This window comes from Palaemon carinicauda, chromosome 13, assembly GCF_036898095.1.
Source record: "Palaemon carinicauda isolate YSFRI2023 chromosome 13, ASM3689809v2, whole genome shotgun sequence".
NCBI classification, from domain to species: Eukaryota; Metazoa; Arthropoda; class Malacostraca; order Decapoda; family Palaemonidae; genus Palaemon; species Palaemon carinicauda.
In genome coordinates this window covers 2,107,185-2,117,184 of record NC_090737.1, presented here as the reverse complement: position 1 = coordinate 2,117,184, position 10,000 = coordinate 2,107,185, and positions in this window count along the sequence as shown.

Here is a 10,000-nt window from a genome sequence, read left to right as displayed (position 1 = left end):
TCTTTAATTTTAATGCGTTTTTTTGGGGGGTGGGTGGGGGGGCTTTTCATCATCATCATTTTACCATTTATTATTTAAATCCAGCAAAATAAAATATCAAAATATCAAAATATCATAACAAGGTATTAAAATTTCCCATTATAATGAATAATGATGGTAAGGTTCAATCTATGCCTCGAGACATGAATTATCATTGCATTTCCTAATTTATTTTTTTCAGCATTTAATGAAGGATATTTGTTTTAATTTTAAATACGATCTTTACTTTAAGCATTTTACGATGAATCATGAAAATACACCAAAATGGGATAAAAAAAAAAATCATAATAATATAAATAAAGGTGAGAGTACTTCAAGTTTATTCCATTAAAAATGCCTCGTCCAAGAGAAAGTTAAGAAAATCTAACAAATGGTGAGAAATCTGGGAGTCTCTGATGTTAGAGATCTCTTCAGATTAAGAAAACATACTTCAATACACACACACACACACACACACACACTCACACACACACACATATATATATATATATATATATATATATATATATATATATATATATATATATATATATATATAAATATATATATGGTGGGTCGGAAAATCGGGTAAAACTCGCTGGTAAGGGACTGATGTCTCGCCAGGTAAATCCTCGGACAGCTAGGTAGCGTCAGGTTCCGATTTCTTTTATGGTCTCTCGTGGCATGGTTGGTTTCGACCTGGCCTTTCATTAGAAGGGGCTAGCGTTCGATCCCAAGTATGAGGTAGAAATTTATTTCTATTTGAACACGATGTTGTGTTGATATTTATCCATATATATATATATATATATATATATATATATATATATATATATATATATATATATATATATATATATATATATATATATATATATATATATATATATATATATAACTTTTACAACGTTATATCTGTTCTGTTTGTATCATAATTACCTGAACTTGATTGTAACGATATCACGATATATATTGAGTTGGTGGCTTATTGTTTAAACTTTCTATCAAGATATATTGAAACTAAAAAGAATAATAAAATTGATAAATTTTCTGTCTTTCGTTAATCGATGATCAATCATTGCTAATTATTTTTAGCTGGTGGATAGCAATACTAACATAATATAAAGTTTTTATGCAGCAACATTTAATTAAAAGAAATCTAAAAATAATAAACAACTTTGGTATATTTATATTTTCTCTCTCCCGTTCATTAAAAGAATGAACTAAAAATACCCTTTAACACAAATCTAATCTATAAGTATATTTAAATTCCTGCAAATATCTCCTGTCCTCTCCTTTTCCATTAGATTCTAAACGAAGGAAGGAAGTAGATAATGGAGCTGTGGAAGGATACAGTTAATTTTGCATTTACCGTATTTAATGTATTTAATTTATTTATTTAATGTATTTAATATATTTAATATATTTGTCGCCTTTGTGCTGATGGACTGATGCGCTCATTTTAAATTCATTTTTATATAATAGATTCCACCTAATAAAAAAAGTAAATTACTATAAAAATAATAATGAAGATTACCTAATGAATTATGAGTTATGGCGGCCTATTGGTAACGTTCTTGCCTGGCTTTATAACGGACTGAGGTTAATTTTTCTATAATAGATTCTATTTAATAAATAAGTGAATTACTATCAAAACATTAATGAAGGTCATCGAATGATATAAGAGTTGTGGTGGCCTATTGCAAACGTCCCTGCCTGGCTTTCTGTCGGACTGGGGTTCGAGTCACGCTCGAGTTCGATGGTTTATTGTAGTGTCTGTAACTTTTCCATCCTTGTGAGCAAAGGATAGGGTTTTCGAGGGAGCCTATAGATCTACCTGCTGAGACTTCAGCAGCTAGTGCCTGGTCTTCCCTGGTCCTAGCTTGGTTACGGGCTACCAACGCAAAAACCGGTGTCTTGCATAGGGCAAGGCATTCTTAAACGAACAAACGAACGAACGTAGCTTGGGTAAAGAGATGGTTTAGGCGCTGATCATATATATATATATATATATATATATATATATATATATATATATATATATATATATATATATATATATATATATATATATATATATATATATGGTCAGTCTCTAGGACATTGTCCTTGCTAGGGTATTATCACTGCCCCTTGCCTCTACCATTCGAGTCCTACTCAAACTCGTTAGTTTCTTTGGTTGTTGCCACCTCAACATCCCTGTGAGCTAAGGATGGGGGCTTTGAGGAGCCTATAAGTCTATCTGCTGAATCATCAGTAGCTATTGCCTGGTCTTCCCTGGTCCTAGCTTGAATGGAGAGATGGCTTGGGCGCAGATCATATGTATATATGGTCAGTCTCTAGGCCATTGTCCTCGCTAGGGTATTGTCACTGTCCCTTGCCTCTGCCATTCATGAGCGGCCTTTAAACATTTGGAATGGTCTTGTTGGGGAAGAACATTAAGATCTTACAATAAGAGAAGGGGGAACGAAGAGAAGTTAGGAAGAGAAAGGAAAGAAAGGGTAGAAAGGAGTTAACACATTCTGAGATGTATTAAGCAAAAAATAACGTTAATTCTTTTGGGGAAGAACACTCCAAAATCAAACCATTTGTCCTCTAGTCTCGGGTAGTGCCATAACCTCTGTACAATGGTCTTTCCCTGTCTTGGGGTAGAGTTCTCTTGCTTGAGGGTACACTCGGGCACACTGTTCTAACTTATTTCTCTTCCTCTTGTTTTTGTTTTTTCAAATGTTTATAGTTTATATATGAAATATTTATCTTAAGGTTGTTACTGTGCTTAGAATATTTTATATCAATTGTTAATTATTTTTCTCGTAGTTTCCTTATATCCTTTCCTCACTAGGCTATTTTTCACTGTTGGAGCCCTCGGACTTATAGCATTCTGCTTTTCCAACTCGGTTTGTAGCTTAGCAAATAATAATAATAATAATAATAATAATAATAATAATAATAATAATAATAATAATAATAATAATATAGAATTTAACGATGCTCTACAATGTGAACTGTTTTACGGACATTTTGCAAAACGAATTTGAAAGATCTTACTAAGCTATACAAGCAAATGGTTAAAAAATTTCATCAATACAGCTAGAAATTGCCCATTTATCAAAAACTATTCAATGCCATAACAGACCTTTGCTTCTTGGATGTTTCCTCTCTCTCTCTCTCTCTCTCTCTCTCTCTCTCTCTCTCTCTCTCTCTCTCTCTCTCTCTCTCTCTCTCTCTCTCTCTGTGCTAACCCTTCACCTATCGCCACCTCACCAGGTTCATGGTCCCTTTGCAGCTTTGCAATGGGTCATAAAACCACGAGAGGAAAATTAATTCTATTTAAACCTCTCTTAACGATGCTACGTAAAGATATAAGATTACAAAGGCGGATAAAGGAAGGAAACTTGTTCACAGTGATCAGGGTAACAAAATGCTCGTCATGAATGAGGACGGCGTAGGAAAATTGAAAGCAAGCAATTTAACACAGGATGCAAGAACAAAGACTTCATTTAGGGGGCGTAACATTAATCAATATTTTAAACTTTAAAAACAAAGCAAATATCTCTTTTTTTTATGACAAATTGTTACGAAACTGAAAGGGAAGGAAACTTGTTCACAGTGATCAGGGTAACAAAATGCTCGTCATGAAGAGGGATGGGGTAGGAAAACTGAAAGCAGGCAAGCAATTTAACACAGGATGCAAGAATAAGGACGTCATTTAAGATACGCAACATTAATAAATATATCAAACTTTAAAAAAAAAGCAAGTATCTCTTTTTTTATGACAAATTGTCATGATACTGCAAGGGTTTGGTTTTTACAATAAATTGGTTTTTATGTTATTTGTTTACTAGTGTACCCAGGCCGTCAAAAATGACACAGAGATTCAACCTTTCCCATCCACTTCCCCTTTCTTAACTACAGCTCGCTGGTTCGGCAACTTGTGGGAGTGTGTGGTTTCCGAGAGTCACTCTCAATAGAGTATGACTACTCTCTCCCATCCGAGTGTAACAAAATATATGTACATAAATATATATGCATATATATATAAATATATATATATATATATATATATATATATATATATATATATATATATATATATATATATATATATATATATATATATATATATATATATATATATATATATATATGTGTGTGTGTGTGTGCCTGTGTGTGTACAGTATATATATGCATATATATGTACAGTATATATATATATATATATATATATATATATATATATATATATATATATATATATATATATATATATATATATATATATGCAGAAGAACCACAGGGAAAATGAAAATACAGAATATACACTTAAGTCCTGACTAGTTTCGTGATACTTCCTCAGAGGACTGATTTATTGAGAGAGGTTTCTTACAATTTATAGGGAAAGCAAAAGTACGAACATACATATAGAGATTTAGAGAACAATGACACTCCCTTACCCGCTACCTGGGCTTGACTCAGGTGTTGAGTAGGAGGAGTCCGCAAGCTCATTAGACACCTGCTAAAAAGGGTCATTTCTAGTGGCGGGTATATTCTTGTTTTCTTCTTATTTTACTTTCAGTACAGTTATTTATATGTCGATGCGGTAGCCTTATCTATATAAATACATAAGCAAAACATACACAAACATAAATATATATACATATATATACATATACACATATACATACATATACATATATATACATATATATATATATATACATACATACATACATACATATATATATATATATATATATATATATATATATATATATATATATATATATATATATATATATATATATATATATATATATACATACACCTATACATATATACATATATACATACATATACATACATACAGATACAAATACATATACAGATACATAAATACATACACATACACATACATATACATACACATACATATATACATATATATACACATACATATATACATATATACATATATACACATACATACATATGCATATATACATTTATATGTATACAACATTAATATCATAAACATATAATCATGTATATATCAATACTTATATCTAGCATAACACTATATAGTGCCAATATACTTATGCATGCTATATAAAATAATAGTTTCCTTTAATGAATGGTAGCTTAGGTCTAAATATTAATTTCACACCGACGTTAATTAATCACAATACATTCAATTCTACATTAAATGGTTAATGTTTTTTTTTTTATATAGCTTACAAATCTCTTTACATATAAAGGCGTCGAGTTTATACATTCCATGACCAATATTCAAGTTGTTTTCAAAGGTTTCTTTTATGAAACTGGACTCTATGATGTTTCTTTCTACTAAGTTATTTGAATGAACCAATTTCTTTGCACCTGACCAATTAATAGGGTGATTTTTATCTCTAACGTGGGCAAAGAGTGCATTATTATCTTGAGCATACCTGACACTTTTCTTATGTTGTTCAATTCTCTTTTCTAGGGCTTTACCAGTTTGACCAATATAGTATTTTTCACAAGCATTGCATGGAATACGATATACACATCCCTTGGTAATGTCAGGAGAATTCTTTATTAAGGCTGTTTTTATTGTATTTTTACTCTTAAATGCTACATTTACATTGAAGTTTTTTAACAGTTGGGGAATTTCTTTAAATGAATCACAATAAGGTAGTACAAGTAAATTTTGTGTGTTATAGTTTTTTCTGTTATCATTACCGAAAAAAGTCTTTTTTGCTGTTCTTAGGGCATCATCTAACACAATTTCAGGATACTTTAGTTTTTTACCTATTGCTCTAATACCATTTATTTCGTCATCAATATATTCAGGGCTGCAGACTCGGAATGCTCTTAAAAACATAGAACTAAATACAGATTTCTTAACTTTGTTGCCTTGGTTTGAGTAATAATGGACATATGCCGAGATATTCGTTGGCTTTCTGTATACACTGAACTTGAGACTATTATTACATCTATGTATGCGACAGTCCAAAAAAGGTAGGGTACAATTATTCTCCAGCTCCATAGTGAAATTTATTGATGGTACCAAACTATTCAATCTAAGAAAAAAGTTATCTAAATTTTCATTTCCTGGCCACACACATATTATGTCGTCAATATATCGAAACCATTTTACATTATTAGGTATGATGTTATTTACGATTCTGCTCTCAAAAAATTCCATATATAGATTGCTCAATACTGGGGATAAAGGGTTTCCCATAGCCATACCAAAAGTTTGTGCATAAAATCTCCCATTGAATTCAAATTTACAATCTTTTATACATAATTTAATTAATTCTATTAAAGTGTGTTTGGAGAATGGTAGATTCAATTGTCTATTATCTAATGTTTCAGATAAAAATTGCAACATGTCATCAATAGGTACTTTTGTGAATAGTGAGACTACATCAAAACTGACAAGCCTACAGGTACTGTTGATCTGTACTTCATTCAGTTTGTTAATCAAGTCTACATCATTTTTTATATTTGAATATGAGATGGTGCCAACTAAAGGATTGAGGATATTCACAAGGTACTTAGATAATTTATATGCTGCTGAACCTACAGAGCTAATTATTGGCCTAGCTGGATAATTTGGCTTATGAGTTTTAATAGTTCCATACATATATGGCAATGTTGGTGATATTGTACAAACCTTTTTTATTAGATCTTCATTCCCTTTTAATAACTCTTTCACTTTTTTATTGTAACTACTATTCACAAACTCAATTGGATTTTTTCTTAATTCCATGTATGTGTTATCATCACTCAAGAGGTTTTCCATTTTTTCTATATAATCATTTTTATTCAAGATTACCAGTGCTCCAGATTTATCGGCTTTTGTCAACTTAATATTTCTATCTTGCTTCAATTCGGCAATTGCTCTCTTGAATCTTTTTGGGCAATTTGGAACCACTGGTTTTTTCATATTGCTGTATATAATACCCTTAATCATATTTACTTCTTCTACAGAAATATCACTGAATTTCTCCAGGTTACACACTCCATTTGTAATTTCTACACTATTCACTGCACTTGATGACATCGAGAAATTTAAACCGTATCCCAAGGCACACTTCACATTTTTATCTAGAATTTTATTTGACAAATTAACCACACATTCTGGATTAACGTTTATAGTCCACGGGCTACTTTCTATCAGTGCATTGAGTTTCGTGTCATGCTTTTGTTTGAGTTTTCTATACACTTTTTCGTTCATTTCTCCATAGCAGAAACCTCGAAGTGAGTCTTTCCAATCCGTTGGTATTGAGGCTTCAAAATGTCTCCTTTTTCTTGTTAGGTCTTCAAACGCTCTTCGGTTTTTAATTTTCATTGAATTTATATGCTTTTCTAATATACTTCTCTGTATATCACCAAATGGTTGATCTTCTATTTCCAATAGGGATTTCGTTATCATGCATTTCGGAATGACTTGTTCCTCCCAGCATTCACGAAGAAACCGCAGGTGTTCTTTAGTAGTATGGGCGCGTGTGAGGGCGTCTGTAAATTCTCTAGTAATATATACCAAGATAGGGAAAGTCGTACAGAAAGTCTGGAAGGAGTACGTGGTATCCATTTATGCGTAAAAATCACAGGAAAACGTGATGCTCAGATGCAGAAGAACCACAGGGAAAATGAAAATACAGAATATACACTTAAGTCCTGACTAGTTTCGTGATACTTCCTCAGAGGACTGATTTATTGAGAGAGGTTTCTTAAAATTTATAGGAAAGCAAAAGTACGAACATACATATAGAGATTTAGAGAACAATGACACTCCCTTACCCGCTACCTGGGCTTGACTCAGGTGTTGAGTAGGAGGAGTCCGCAAGCTCATTAGACACCTGCTAAAAAGGGTAATTTCTAGTGGCGGGTATATTCTTGTTTTCTTCTTATTTTACTTTCAGTACAGTTATTTATATGTCAATGTGGTAGCCTTATCTATATAAATACATAAGCATTGACATATAAATAACTGTACTGAAAGTAAAATAAGAAGAAAACAAGAATATACCCGCCACTAGAAATTACCCTTTTTAGCAGGTGTCTAATGAGCTTGCGGACTCCTCCTACTCAACACCTGAGTCAAGCCCAGGTAGCGGGTAAGGGAGTGTCATTGTTCTCTAAATCTCTATATGTATGTTCGTACTTTTGCTTTCCCTATAAATTGTAAGAAACCTCTCTCAATAAATCAGTCCTCTGAGGAATTATCACGAAACTAGTCAGGACTTAAGTGTATATTCTGTATTCTCATTTTCCCTGTGGTTCTTCTGCATCTGAGTATCACGTTTTCCTGTGATTTTTACGCATAAATGGATACCACGTACTCCTTCCAGACTTTCTGTACGACTTTCCCTATCTTGGTATATATTACTAGAGAATTTACAGACGCCCTCACACGCACCCATACTACTAAAGAACACCTGCGGTTTCTTCGTGAATGCTGGGAGAAACAAGTCATTCCGAAATGCATGATAACGAAATCCCTATTGGAAATAGAAGATCAACCATTTGGTGATATACAGAGAAGTATATTAGAAAAGCATATAAATTCAATGAAAATTAAAAACCGAAGAGCGTTTGAAGACCTAACAAGAAAAAGGAGACATTTTGAAGCCTCAATACCAACGGATTGGAAAGACTCACTTCGAGGTTTCTGCTATGGAGAAATGAACGAAAAAGTGTATAGAAAACTCAAACAAAAGCATGACACGAAACTCAATGCACTGATAGAAAGTAGCCCGTGGACTATAAACGTTAATCCAGAATGTCTAGATAAAAATGTGAAGTGTGCCTTGGGATACGGTTTAAATTTCTCGATGTCATCAAGTGCAGTGAATAGTGTAGAAATTACAAATGGAGTGTGTAACCTGGAGAAATTCAGTGATATTTCCGTAGAAGAAGTAAATATGATTAAGGGTATTATATACAGCATTATGAAAAAACCAGTGGTTCCAAATTGCCCAAAAAGATTCAAGAGAGCAATTGCCGAATTGAAGCAAGATAGAAATATTAAGTTGACAAAAGCCGATAAATCTGGAGCACTGGTAATCTTGAATAAAAATGATTATATAGAAAAAATGGAAAACCTCTTGAGTGATGATAACACATACATGGAATTAAGAAAAAATCCAATTGAGTTTGTGAATAGTAGTTACAATAAAAAAGTGAAAGAGTTATTAAAAGGGAATGAAGATCTAATAAAAAAGGTTTGTACAATATCACCAACATTGCCATATATGTATGGAACTATTAAAACTCATAAGCCAAATTATCCAGCTAGGCCAATAATTAGCTCTGTAGGTTCAGCAGCATATAAATTATCTAAGTACCTTGTGAATATCCTCAATCCTTTAGTTGGCACCATCTCATATTCAACTATAAAAAATAATGTAGACTTAATTAACAAACTGAATGAAGTACAGATCAACAGTACCTGTAGGCTTGTCAGTTTTGATGTAGTCTCACTATTCACAAAAGTACCTATTGATGACATGTTGCAATTTTTATCTGAAACATTAGATAATAGACAATTGAATCTACCATTCTCCAAACACACTTTAATAGAATTAATTAAATTATGTATAAAAGATTGTAAATTTGAATTCAATGGGAGATTTTATGCACAAACTTTTGGTATGGCTATGGGAAACCCTTTATCCCCAGTATTGAGCAATCTATATATGGAATTTTTTGAGAGCAGAATCGTAAATAACATCATACCTAATAATGTAAAATGGTTTCGATATATTGACGACATAATATGTGTGTGGCCAGGAAATGAAAATTTAGATAACTTTTTTCTTAGATTGAATAGTTTGGTACCATCAATAAATTTCACTATGGAGCTGGAGAATAATTGTACCCTACCTTTTTTGGACTGTCGCATACATAGATGTAATAATAGTCTCAAGTTCAGTGTATACAGAAAGCCAACGAATATCTCGGCATATGTCCATTATTATTCAAACCAAGGCAA